The 12,363-nt window shown below is 40.2% G+C and overlaps 1 non-coding gene across 1 annotated transcript; it reads left to right on the forward strand.

Annotated features, from left to right (window-relative positions):
• Nucleotides 1-11,609: 11,609 nt before the first annotated feature.
• On the forward strand, nt 11,610-11,717 carry LOC148580391 (small nucleolar RNA R71). Its single transcript, XR_015894838.1, has one exon. It is a non-coding gene; the product is annotated as a small nucleolar RNA R71 (small nucleolar RNA).
• Nucleotides 11,718-12,363: the final 646 nt, after the last annotated feature.

The following is a 12,363-nucleotide window of genomic DNA, read 5'->3' on the forward strand; positions in this document are numbered from 1 at the left end:
ATTCATTCTTAAAAACTCTGAAGAGCAAAATAGAAAATCTTTTTGTATTTTTGAAAAATCTTTTTTTTGAAAAATAAAAAGGAAAAGTACCTAATCTAAGCAACAAGATGAACCGTCAGTTGTCCAAACTCAAACAATCCCCAGCAACGGCGCCAAAAACTTGGTGCACGAAATTGTGATCATCAATGGCGCCATCAACATAGTACGCACAATTGTAATCTCAACTCTTTATCACAACTTCGCACAACTAACCAGCAAGTGCACTGGGTCGTCCAGGTAATAAACCTTACGTGAGTAAGGGTCGATCCCACGGAGATTGTTGGTATGAAGCAAGCTACGGTCATCTTGTAAATCTCAGTCAGGCGGATTCAAATGGTTATGGATGATGAATGATTAAAAGATAAATAAAACATAAAATAAAGATAGAGATACTTATGTAATTCATTGGTGAGAATTTCAGATAAGCGTATGAAGATGCTTTGTCCCTTCCGTCTCTCTGCTTTCCTACTGTCTTCATCCAATCCTTCTTACACCTTTCCATGGCAAGCTGTATGTTGGGCATCACCGTTGTCAGTGGCTACAATCCCGTCCTCTCAGTGAAAATGTTCAACGCACTCTGTCACAGCACGGCTATTCATCTGTCGGTTCTCGATCATGTCGGAATAGAATCCAGTGATTCTTTTGCGTCTGTCACTAATGCCCCACAATCACGAGTTTGAAACTCGTTACAGTTATTCAATCCTTGAATCCTACTCAGAATACCATAGACAAGGTTTAGACCTTCCGGATTCTCAAGAATGCCGCCATCAATTCTAGCTTATACCACGAAGATTCTGATTAAGGAATCCAAGAGATAAACACTCAATCGAAGGTAGAACGGAGGTGGTTGTCAGGCACACTTTCATAGGTGAGAATGATGATGAGTGTCACGGATCATCACATTCATCAAGTTGAAGAACAAGTGATATCTTAGAACAAGAACAAGCTGAATTGAATAGAAGAACAATAGTAATTGCATTGATACTCGAGGTACAGTAGAGCTCCACACCTTAATCTATGGTGTGTAGAAACTCCACCATTGAAAATACATAAGAACATGGTCTAGGCATGGCCATGAAGCCAGCCCCAAAACATGATCTAAGGTAGCATAGAACTACTCCAAGATTAGACTCTCCTTTCAAATACAATAGCAAAAGGTCCTATTTATAGAGAACTAGTAGCTTAAGATTTACAAAAAATGAGTAAATGACGTAAATATCCACTTTCGGGCCCACTTGGTGTGTGCTTGAACTGAGCATTGAAGCATTTTCGTGTAGAGACTTCTCTTGGAGTTAAACGCCAGCTTTTGTGCCAGTTTGGGCGTTTAACTCCCACTTTGGTGCCAGTTCCGGCGTTTAACGCTGGGAATTCTGATGCTGACTTTGAACACCGGTTTGGGCCATCAAATCTTGGGCAAAGTATAGACTATTATATTTTGCTGGAAAGTCCTGGATGTCTACTTTCCAACGCAATTAAGAGCGCGCCAATTGGGTTTCTGTAGCTCCAGAAAATCCACTTCGAGTGCAGGGAGGTTAGAATCCAACAGCATCTGCAGTCCTTTTCAGCCTCTGAATCAGATTTTTACTCAGGTCCCTCAATTTCAGCCAGAAAATACCTGAAATCACAGAAAAAATACACAAACTCATAGTAAAGTCCAGAAAAGTAAATTTTAAATAAAAACTAATAAAAATATAATAAAAACTAACTAAAACATGCTAAAAACATACTAAAAACAATGCCAAAAAGCGTATAAATTATTCGCTCATCAATGAGCAAGAGAATCATATGGGATATTTCTCTCCACCACAAAATGATGCAAGTCATTATTCTAATGGTGGCTAGGAAGGGAATTCTAATGCTCCATATGATATTCATCCAAAGATATCATCACTTGACCATGCTTCAACAGAAAGGCCCTTTCAAAACTTACCACCCACATAAACTTCCATGAACCAAAGGCTCTCAAAGCTTGAGACCATGTTTGAAAAATATCAGGAGGAGGCATAGAGATTCTGGAATGGAAAAGAAGAAAGAGGAAAGGGTAAGATGAGGAAGCCTCTGTGTCAAGCAAATTTTCAGTGAAGAATGAGGTGGTGGAGGTATTTGAACCTGAAACTGCACTTGAGATGACAAGAAAACATGAAAACTCACAACCCTCACAAACTTCCCTGAACCAAAGATGTTCAACACTTGAATCTGTATACGCGAAAATTAGAATATTAACGTGCAATTGGCAAGTATACCAGATCGTATCAAGTAGTAAAACTCACCGAAGTGAGGTCGATCCCACGGAGATTGGTGGATTAAACAACTTTAGTTAAATGGTATTTTAGTTAAGCGAACAATGTTTTGATTTCATGAGATTTGAATGCTTAAAAGAAATTGCAAAGAATTAAATGACAAGAAAATTTAAGAACTAAAGTAAGGAAAGCAATTAAAATGACCGAAAGTAAATAATGGAAACTTAGATTGCAAGAAACTTAAATGACATCAAAAGTAAATTACAAGAAAGTAGAATGCTGAATTGTAGAGAGCGGAGAAGTAAATTGCAAACAATTGAAACTGAAGCTAAATAGCAGGAAAGTTAAATTGCTTGAATGTAAAAGGGGATTGGGTAATGGGTATTCAAAATAACTAAAGAGCAAAAGAAATGAGAATTAATGATGGGAGAGATTATTAGGGATTAGAGATGCAAATTCTCATGAATTGATGTTGATCAATTCCTTCTCAATCATGGGTATAGATCCATTGCAGATCGTAGGTAATTGAGTTCCAATCTCTTGGTAACTCAATTTCTCTCAACACAACTAATTACCACTCTCGTGATCTAATTGTTCATGAGAAGAGATGAAGCTCATTAACTAATCCTTCAAGCCACACAATTCCCAGAATCTCAACCAAGGGTGGTTACATCTCACATACCAACCCAAAGTGTATTAATCAAGGAAATTATGAAATGATGAACTCTAAATTGAAGTATATGGCTCCTTTCTCAAGTTCACCACACAATTCATATATATTCAATCCCTCTCTCGATGGTGATTAAATCTTTGAAGAACAAGAGTTTCTTCTTGGATGAACCACTTGAATTGAGAAGGAAAAGAAGAGTTATCAACCCATTCAAATAAACAGAGCTCCTCCCCCTAATGAAAATGGGGTTTAGTGAATCATAGCTCTAAATTCAACAACAATTGCAAAGATGAAAATTAAACTAAGTGTAGAAAAGAATGAAGAAGAAGAAGAAGAAGTTCTTAAAACTGAAATTCAAAGTTGCAAGAAAAACAAAATAGAAGACCAGTGAGAAAAAGTAAAGAGTAAAAATGCTAGTATAATAGAAAAATGTCTAAGTGTCAAAAAGTCCCCTTTCTGTACAAGACTCTTCTCTATTTATACTAATCCTAAAGCTCTGTGAGAGATCCTTAATTGGGTTAGCAATTTGGGCTTCATCCTTGCTGAATTGGCTATCAACTCATTAGAGTAACGTTTGATGGCCTTAGTAGAGAACAGAGAGAGCAGAGCTCATTTTCCTCAACTCTGGCCCATTGAGGGGCGTTACTGGCAAACACGCTAGTGTTGTAGCATGTTGACAACGTTCTTGTGATTATCCTGGGCTGGTGGCTCGGTGCTGGGCGTTGTTAGCCTAAGTTGTTGCTAACAACCTGGCTTTTCTTCTTCTTTGCTCCACTTTTCATGCCTAATGTTGCCTATAATTTGATCTTCAATCCTCTGCTTCAATATAGACTATCATATACCATTGGAAATCTCAGAATGTCTTCTTTCTAATGCACTTGGGCTTATCTCAATTGGATCTTCCTAACTCAAGTTATGCTCCATTGAAGAAGGCAAGGTCAAGTTGCCTTGGTTGTGGCATTTTTATCAAACATGCCAGTTCATTCCAAGTTGGCAACGTGCTAGTGCCCTTCCTTGGCCCAAATTCTCTGCCCCTTGGCGTTTCTAATGAACACGCCTTCTCCTCCTTGCCCTGGTAATGTGCTCGACCTTCTTTGGGCTCATTCATGCCTCCTTGAATTTCAACTTCATGTTCCTGTTTTTAAGTCTAAAGATGACTCTGATTTGAGATTCCATTTTATGCTCCACTATAGACTATTATATAGTTAGAAAGATCTGAATGTCAGCTTTCCAACACAACTAGAAGCATGTCAATTGGATCTCTGTAGCTCAAGTTATGCTCCATTGAAGATGACAAGGTCAGGCTGCCAGGGTTGCCGGCGTTTTTGACAAACACGCCTTCACATTCTCAAGTTGGCAACGTGGGTTAACTTCTAAGGCTGCTAAGCTTCACAGGCGTTTCTAGAAAACACGCCTTCACCTCCCCTAAGTTGGCAACATGGGTTATGCCTCCCAGGGAGCCAAATTTTAGCAAGGGCGTTGCTAACTTGGATTCCAAGTTGCCAACATGTTTAGTTTCTGAGGTTCTAAATGAAGCCAGCTTTTGAAGTTTCAAACGAATATCAAACCCATACTATGATATATCGTTGGAAAGCTCTGGATGTCTACTTTCAAATTCCATTGAAATAACCTCATTTGGAGTTTTGTAGCTCAAGATATACTCCATTGAAGGAGGTAACGTCAGGCTGTCCAACTCTCTAGCATTTTTGGCAAACACTCCTTTGTTCCTTCAAGTTGCCAACGTGTTAACTTATGCTTCCTAGCTCCAAGCATTGCTGCGTTGTTGATGAGCACGCCAATGCATTCCCAAGTTGGCAATGCCCTTGAGCTCTTCCTTGGCCCAGCATCCTTGCTTGCCTGCGTTGCCAAGGAACACGCCCCCTTTCTCCAAGTTGGCAACGCCCAAATTTACTCTCCAGGGCTGCCTTGCATTGTTGGGCATTGTTGATGGACACTCTAGTTCATACCCAAGGCAAAAACGTGCTCGAGCTCTTGGTTGGCCTAAAATCTTGCTCTTGGCATTGTTGCTGGCGTTGCCTTCAAACACGCCCTTGTTACTACAGGTGGACAACATGCTCGAGGCTAGAAGTTTCCCTCCAAGGTTGCTTGTTGCGTTGCCAAGGAACATGCCTTCAGAACTTGGCTTTGGCAACGTGCTTCACACCCTTCTTATCCATGCCTTCTTACTGCTGGCGTTGTCACCAAACACGCCCTTGTTGGTGGCGTTGGCAACGTGCTAGGCTGTTTCCTTCCAAGTTTTGCTCCCTGGCGTTGCTATGGACCACGCTAGTATTTTGGGGAGTTGGCAATGTGCCAACCCGCTCTTCTTGGCTTGCTTTGGATTGTTGGAGTTGCCCTCAAACACGCCATTGTAAATTCAAGTTGGTAACTTCATTGGGGCTTCAAATTCACCTTCCAGGACTACTTGGCATTATTGCCAAACACTCAAGTGATAATGTACGTTGGCAACTCCCAAGTCTCTTCCTCCTTGCCAAGCTTGCTATGTCCCCAATCTTTCTTGCTCCAATTCTTGCTGGCTTGACCTTCTTGCTTCATTACCTATCCTTAACCAAAGAATTTGCTTCAAAGTTTTGCCATTCTATGCAACAATTTTCAAGAGATTCATTCATGCTAATTCATTTGTCAACTCCTTGAATTCTTTGCGCAAATATGGCCAAATTCCACCTAGTTCTTGGTTCATGAATGCATGGAGAGAAAACTCACACAAATGCTTGTTTATTTCAATGAAAGTGAATGAAATTAAGCTAAAACTACTTAAACTAACTGGCTAATATAGCAAAGATGCAAATGCATCACAACACCAAAATTAAAGCTTGCTTGTCCTCAAGCAAGAAAAGGACTATGCACAAAGGTTTCTTTTAATTGGAACAAGTTGAGGGATAGCTTGTAATGCCTTGGTGAGTGAAGTGATTAAGTGATAGTGGGGTGAACTCTGAATTATATGCTCATGCAAGGATTCCAGTACTTATTAGTCCCTACATTTTGGAAGTCTTAGATCTTAGGACTTTCATTCAAATGATATCATGGAAATCTCTCTATTGGTAATAACCTTGAAGCAGTCTTATAGTTTTTGTGTCTTGGCCTTGACTCTAAGTGTCATGTCTCAAAGCGGCTCTTTAGATAAGCTTTCAATCAATACTCCCAAACCAGTTGGTTTTAAGGTATTAGGTGTTGAAGCACCATTTAGGATTTACTTGCTCAAGCCTCTCTCTTTGACACAATTCTACCACAAGCATTTAACTAGGATAATAACTCTTTGAGTTCTTATTTCTTTCTTTTTCTTCCTAGTAATTGATGCTCAGAGCCTTTTGCCATGTTCTTTTTTTTTTTTTTTTTTTGCTGCTTCTTAGATCAAAAGATATTTGAGAATCTCCACAATACTTCTTTGAACTCTCTTTCCTGCCTATGAGCTCCCATGCAGGTTTTCACAAACATGCAACCTCAATACACAATCATACAACTAGAACCACCACTTCTCTTAATCTTTTGCTTGCCTCAAAACAAATTTTTGACTCCTCAATCATTCTTTTCAAAGAAATGTTCTCTGTTTGCAATTTATAGATCTTGAGTGTAAGAAAATTCTCAAGTGTATGGTGCTATGATGTATTTAGCATCTTAGTTATTGAACTTTTAAGGAGATTATGCTAAGCAGACAAGCAGGGGTGCAAGATTGCTCTCAATCATAACAATTTTGAATATAAGACAATCACTTAACAATACAACCTTTTGGAGTTTACTTGCTTTACTCCTTATCATCATCATTGTTGGTCTTTACATCCCTCTTTGTCTCTTTGGTTGATGATGCTTAATCCTTCCCAAGATTGAAGTGACTGCCTACAATAAACTTTGAAAGTTGCTTGTCCCCAAGCACTTGAGAGATGGTTAGCATGCAGGTATGCTTGTGAGTTCTTGACCTTAAGTTGGTGTGGGAACACCAAACTTAGTTCCTTGCCTACTTCTATATGCCAACACAGAATGCTTCTTTCATGCATGCATACTACATCATGTGCTTTAAGTCTATGAGTGAATAAAATACAAGACTAAAAGGTAAACAGTTGAAATTGCAGGCTTAGTCAATTTTTATGATTGTTTGGGATTTGTGATTATTCATAATTGTCTCAAGGGTTACTTTGTTTTTCATGAATGTTGGTGGAACACTAAACTTAGTACCATGCATTCACCCTTAATTTTTTCTTTGTTGATACAATCACATTGGTGTGGAACACCAAACTTAATTCCTTGTAATACATAGAAGTTGAACTAACCATTTATTCTGAGAAGAGTATAAAAAAGTAGTTACCTAAGGTTGGGTTGCCTCCCAACAAGCGCTCTTTTATCATCATTAGCTTGATAATTGTCCCTCTTTAGGGAGGATGATGATCATAGTGCCTTAATCCTTCCCCTCTCACCGTGAGCTTTCTTCCAGTATCCTTCTTGATGATTTTCACATGTTCAAGTGAGAGGATTTTATTCACTGTGTAATATCCAGAAAAGTGTGGAGATGTTTCCATTGGTTGGTAAGTTAGCATCACTTTATCCCCTGGTGAGAAACCTTCAGTGGGGATTTTCTTGTTTCTCCATCCTCTTGACACTTTCTTCTTAGGGTTCTTTTCTTTTTCAGGATGTAGTTTAGGTTTTGGAGCCTCAATTTTTAGAATGTCCTTGCTGAGAATCTCAAATGCACGCTTTGGTTGTAGCTTCTCCTCTATTCTTTGAGCTTGTTGCAACACTTCTACCTCTTCCTTTCTTTTCCAGCATGAGCTTAGGTACATTGGAAGTGTTTCATCAGATGCCTCTTTTAAGTTTGGGTCTATGGAATCAATCTTCATACACTCTTCCTCTTGGGTGGAATCTTGCAAATTCTTGAAGACATGAAATACTATATGCTCTTCATGTACCCTTAGCATCAATTCTCCTTTTTCAACATCTATCAATGCCCTGGCAGTAGCTAAGAAGGGTCTCTCTAGGATGATGGGAGTGTTGTCATCTTCCTCTATGTCTAGAATGACGAAGTCAGCTAGGAGGAAAAATTTGTCCACCTTCACCAATACATTCTCCACAACCCCAAGTGCTTGCTGAATGGATTTGTCCGCCATTTGAAGGGCTATTTTTGTGGGTTTCAATTCATGAATCTGAAGCTTCCTCATCAAAGATAGAGGTATCAGATTTATGCTTGCACCAAGGTCACAAAATGCTCTCTCAATCATCATGTTGCCTGTGGTGCAGGGGATATGAAAGCTCCCTGAGTCCTTCCTCTTTCTTGGCAACCCTCTCTGGATGATGGCACTACACTCCCTGGTCATCACAACCGTTTGTCCCTCTTTCAAGGATCTTTTCTTTGTCAACAATTTCTTCATGAACTTAGCATATAGGGGCATCTGTTCAAGTGCTTCAATGAAAGGGATGTTGATGTGTAGTGTCTTGAATATCTCCAAGAATTTGGAGTATTGCTTCTCTTTGTTCTCTCCCTTGAACCTTTGAGGGTATGGAATCATTGGTTGATATGCTTTCACTGCCTCCTTCTTAGCTAATTTATCACTTTGTGTAGAGGTTTCTTGCTCCTGCTTTTGTTCCATCACCTCCTCTTTTAATCCTTCTTTGTTGTGCTCTTCTTTAGTGATGGCTTCTGTCTCCACCTTCTTTCCACTTCTCAGAGTGATTGCTTTGCACTCCTCCCATTTTATGGCTTTTCCTGTGTCCTTTGGATTGGAGATTGTATCACTTGGGAGAACATTGGTTGGCCGTTCAACTTGTTTGGCCAATTGTCCCAATTGTCGTTCAAGGTCCTTCATGGTGGCTTCATGTCTCTCTTGTCCTTTGAGAAAAATCTCTTGCCGCTTGGCTAAACCTTGAGTGGTCTGGGCAAGTGACTGTGTGTTTTAGGTAAGGGCTTACAAGGCTGCTTCAAGACTTGAGATCCTGATTTCATGATGGTCAATGGGTGGTATGGTAGGGTATGATTGTTGTGGCTGGAAGTTGTTTGGAGCATTGAGGTGGGCATTTTGTGAGTTGAATGGTGGTGTGGAGAAGTTATTTTGGTGAATTTGTGAATTGTTGTGGGGTGGTTGATATATGTTTTGTGGTTTCTTGTATTGGTTAGTGTTGTTAGATGAATGATTTTGGTTGTGTGTGTTGCGGGAATGGTTGGAGTTGTTGTTTTTCTGCCACTGGTTTTGATTATCACCCCATCTCAGGTTGGGGTGGTTCCTCCAGGATGAGTTGTATGTGTCACCATGGAAGTCATTTTGAAATGAACTTGAGGTATTTTGCATGTATTGAACTTGTTTTTGTTGCTGCTCAACATTGCCTGCTTCATTTTGACCCCATTCAATTGAAGCTTGATTTGTTGTGCTCACTGAAGCTAGTTGGAGGCCATCTATTCTCTTAGCCATCATTTCCATTTGTTGCTGGATTTGTTGGTGCATCAACTTGTTCTGTGCCAAGATTGTGTCCACTCCTTCTAGTTCCAACACACCCTTCTTTTGAATAGGTTGGCATTGCCTCTGATGAGCAAAGAAGTATTGGTCATTTGTCACCATGTCTATGAGATTCTGAGCTTCTTCGGCTGTATTCATCAATTGTAGCGAGCCTCCTGCAGAGTAATCCAAGGACTCTTGAGATTTTTGAGTCAACCCTTCATAGAAATTTTGAAGTTTATCCCATTCACTGAACATCTCAGGTGGACATTTCCTAATCAGAGCTTTGTATCTTTCCCATGCCTCATACAATGATTCCCCATCCATTTGAGTGAACGTTTGCACCTCCGTTTTCAACCTGATGATCCTCTGAGGCGGATAGAACTTGGATAGGAATTTATTCACCAGATCATCCCAAGTGTTGATACTTTCTTTGGGAAATGTCTCCAGCCATTGAAATGCCTTGTCCCTCAAAGAAAATGGGAATAATAGCAGCTTGTAAACATCTGGATGCACACCATTTGTCTTGACAGTTTCACATATTCTTAGAAAGATAGATAGGCGTTGATTTGGATCCTCAAGGGAGCCTCCTCCATAGGAACAATTATTTTGCACGAGAGTGATGAGCTGAGGCTTCAATTCAAAGTTATTTGCATGAACACTGGGAGCGAGTATACTGCTCCCACAGTGTCTTGGATTTGGGAGAGTGTAAGAAGCTAGAACTCTCCTTTGAGGTGGGTTGTTATTGTTGGCAGCTCCCTCAGCAGGGTTATGTGAGTTGTCCTCCATGACCTGATCTTCTCCTTCTGAATCCTCCTCACCAATTATCCCTTTTCCTGTTGCTTCTCTTCTTAATCTTCGGAGGGTTCTCTCGTCTCTAGGATCAAGTCTCCTTGCAACCTTTACTAGCACGTCCTCTACTTGTCCATAAGCCTGTTTTATTGAGTTGTCTGCCATCTCTAATGAGATTCTGGCAGCTTGCACCTCAAAGATTCCTAGTTTCTCCATTATAGAGAGGGGCATGAGGTTTATCCCTGACCCAAGGTCACACAGAGCCTTCTCAAAGGTCATGGTGCCTATGGTACAAGATATTAAGAACTTTCCAGGATCCTGTTTCTTCTGAGACAATGTCAGTTGATCCAGATCACTCAGTTCATTGATGAGCAAGGGAGGTTCATCTTCCCAAGTCTCATTACCAAATAATTTGGCATTCAGCTTTATGATTGCACCAAGGTACTTGGCAACTTGCTCCTCAGTAACATCCTCATTCTCTTCAGAAGAAGAATACTCATCAGAGCTCATGAAGGGCATAAGGAGGTTCAATGGAATCTCTATGGTCTCTAGACGAGCCTTAGAGTCCTTTGGTTCCTCAAAGAGAAACTCCTTGTTGATCACTGGACGTCCCAAGAGGTCTTCCTCACTAGGATTCACATCCTCTTCCTCCCTTGTAGGTTCAGCCATATTGGTTATATCAATGGCCTTGCACTCTCTCTTTGGATTCTCTTTTGTATTGCTTGGGAGAGTACTAGGAGGTGTTTCATTGATTTTCTTACTCAGCTGGCCCACTTGTGCCTCCAAATTTCTTATGGAGGACTTTGTTTCACTCATGAAACTTACAGTGGCCTTGGACAGATCAGAGACTAAGTTTGCTAAATTAGAAGTATTTTGTTCAGAGTTCTCTGTCTGTTGCTGAGAAGATGATGAAAAAGGTTTACTATTGTTAAACCTGTTTCTTCCACTATTAGTAAAGCCTTGTTGAGGCTTTTGTTGATCCTTCCATGAGAAATTTGGGTGATTTCTCCATAAAGGGTTATAGGTGTTTCCATAAGGTTCACCTATATAATTTACCTCTGCTATTGCAGGGTTCTCAGGACCATAAGCTTCTTCTTCAGAAGATGCCTCTTGAGTACTGTTGGATGCAGCTTGCATTCCATTCAGACTCCGAGAAATCATATTGACTTGCTGAGTCAATAGTTTGTTCTGAGCTAATATGGCATTCAGAGCATCAATTTCAAGAACTCCCTTCTTCTGAGGCGTCCCATTACTTACAGGATTCCTCTCAGAAGTGTACATAAACTGGTTATTAGCAACCATGTCAATGAGTTCTTGAGCTTCTGCAGGTATTTTCTTTAGGTGAATGGATCCACCTGCAGAATGGTCCACTGACATCTTGGAGAACTCAGACAGACCATAATAGAATATATCCCGAATGGTTCATTCTGAAAGCATGTCAGGAGGACACCTTTTGGTCATCTGCTTGTATCTTTCCCAAGCTTCATAGAGGGATTCACCATCTTTTTGCTTGAAGGTCTGAACATCTACTCTAAGCTTGCTCAGCTTTTGAGGAGGAAAGAACTTAGCCAAGAAGGCCGTGACCAGCTTATCCCAAGAAGTCAGGCTATCTTTAGGTTGTGAGTCCAACCATGTTCTAGCTCTGTCTCTTACAGCAAAAGGGAAAAGCATGAGCCTGTAGACTTCAGGATCTACTCCATTAGTCTTAACAGTCTCACAGAACTGCAGGAATTCAGTTAAAAACTGATAGGGATCTTCTGAGGGAAGTCCATGGAATTTGCAGTTCTGTTGCATTAGAGCAACTAATTGAGGTTTCAGCTCAAAATTGTTTGCTCCAATGGTAGGGATTGAGATGCTTCTTCCATCAAACTTGGAAGTAGGTGTAGTATAATCACCAAGCATCCTCCTTGCATTATTATTATTTTCGGCTGCCATCTCCTCTTCCTTTTCGAAAATTTTTGTAAGGTTGTCTCTGGATTGTTGTATTTTAGCTTCTCTCAGTTTCCTCTTCAGAGTCCTTTCACGTTCAGGGTCTGCTTCAACAAGAATGCTCTTGTCCTTGCTCCTACTCATATGAAAAAGAAGGGAACAGAAAATAATAATAGGGATCCTTTTTACCACAGTATAGAGGTTCTCTTGTTGTTAGTAGAAGAAGAAAGGGAATAAGAGTGAAGAAGAATGGATA

This window comes from Arachis ipaensis, chromosome B10 (assembly GCF_059453495.1).
Source record: "Arachis ipaensis isolate K30076 ecotype BB chromosome B10, ASM5945349v1, whole genome shotgun sequence".
Lineage (NCBI taxonomy): Eukaryota > Viridiplantae > Streptophyta > Magnoliopsida > Fabales > Fabaceae > Arachis > Arachis ipaensis.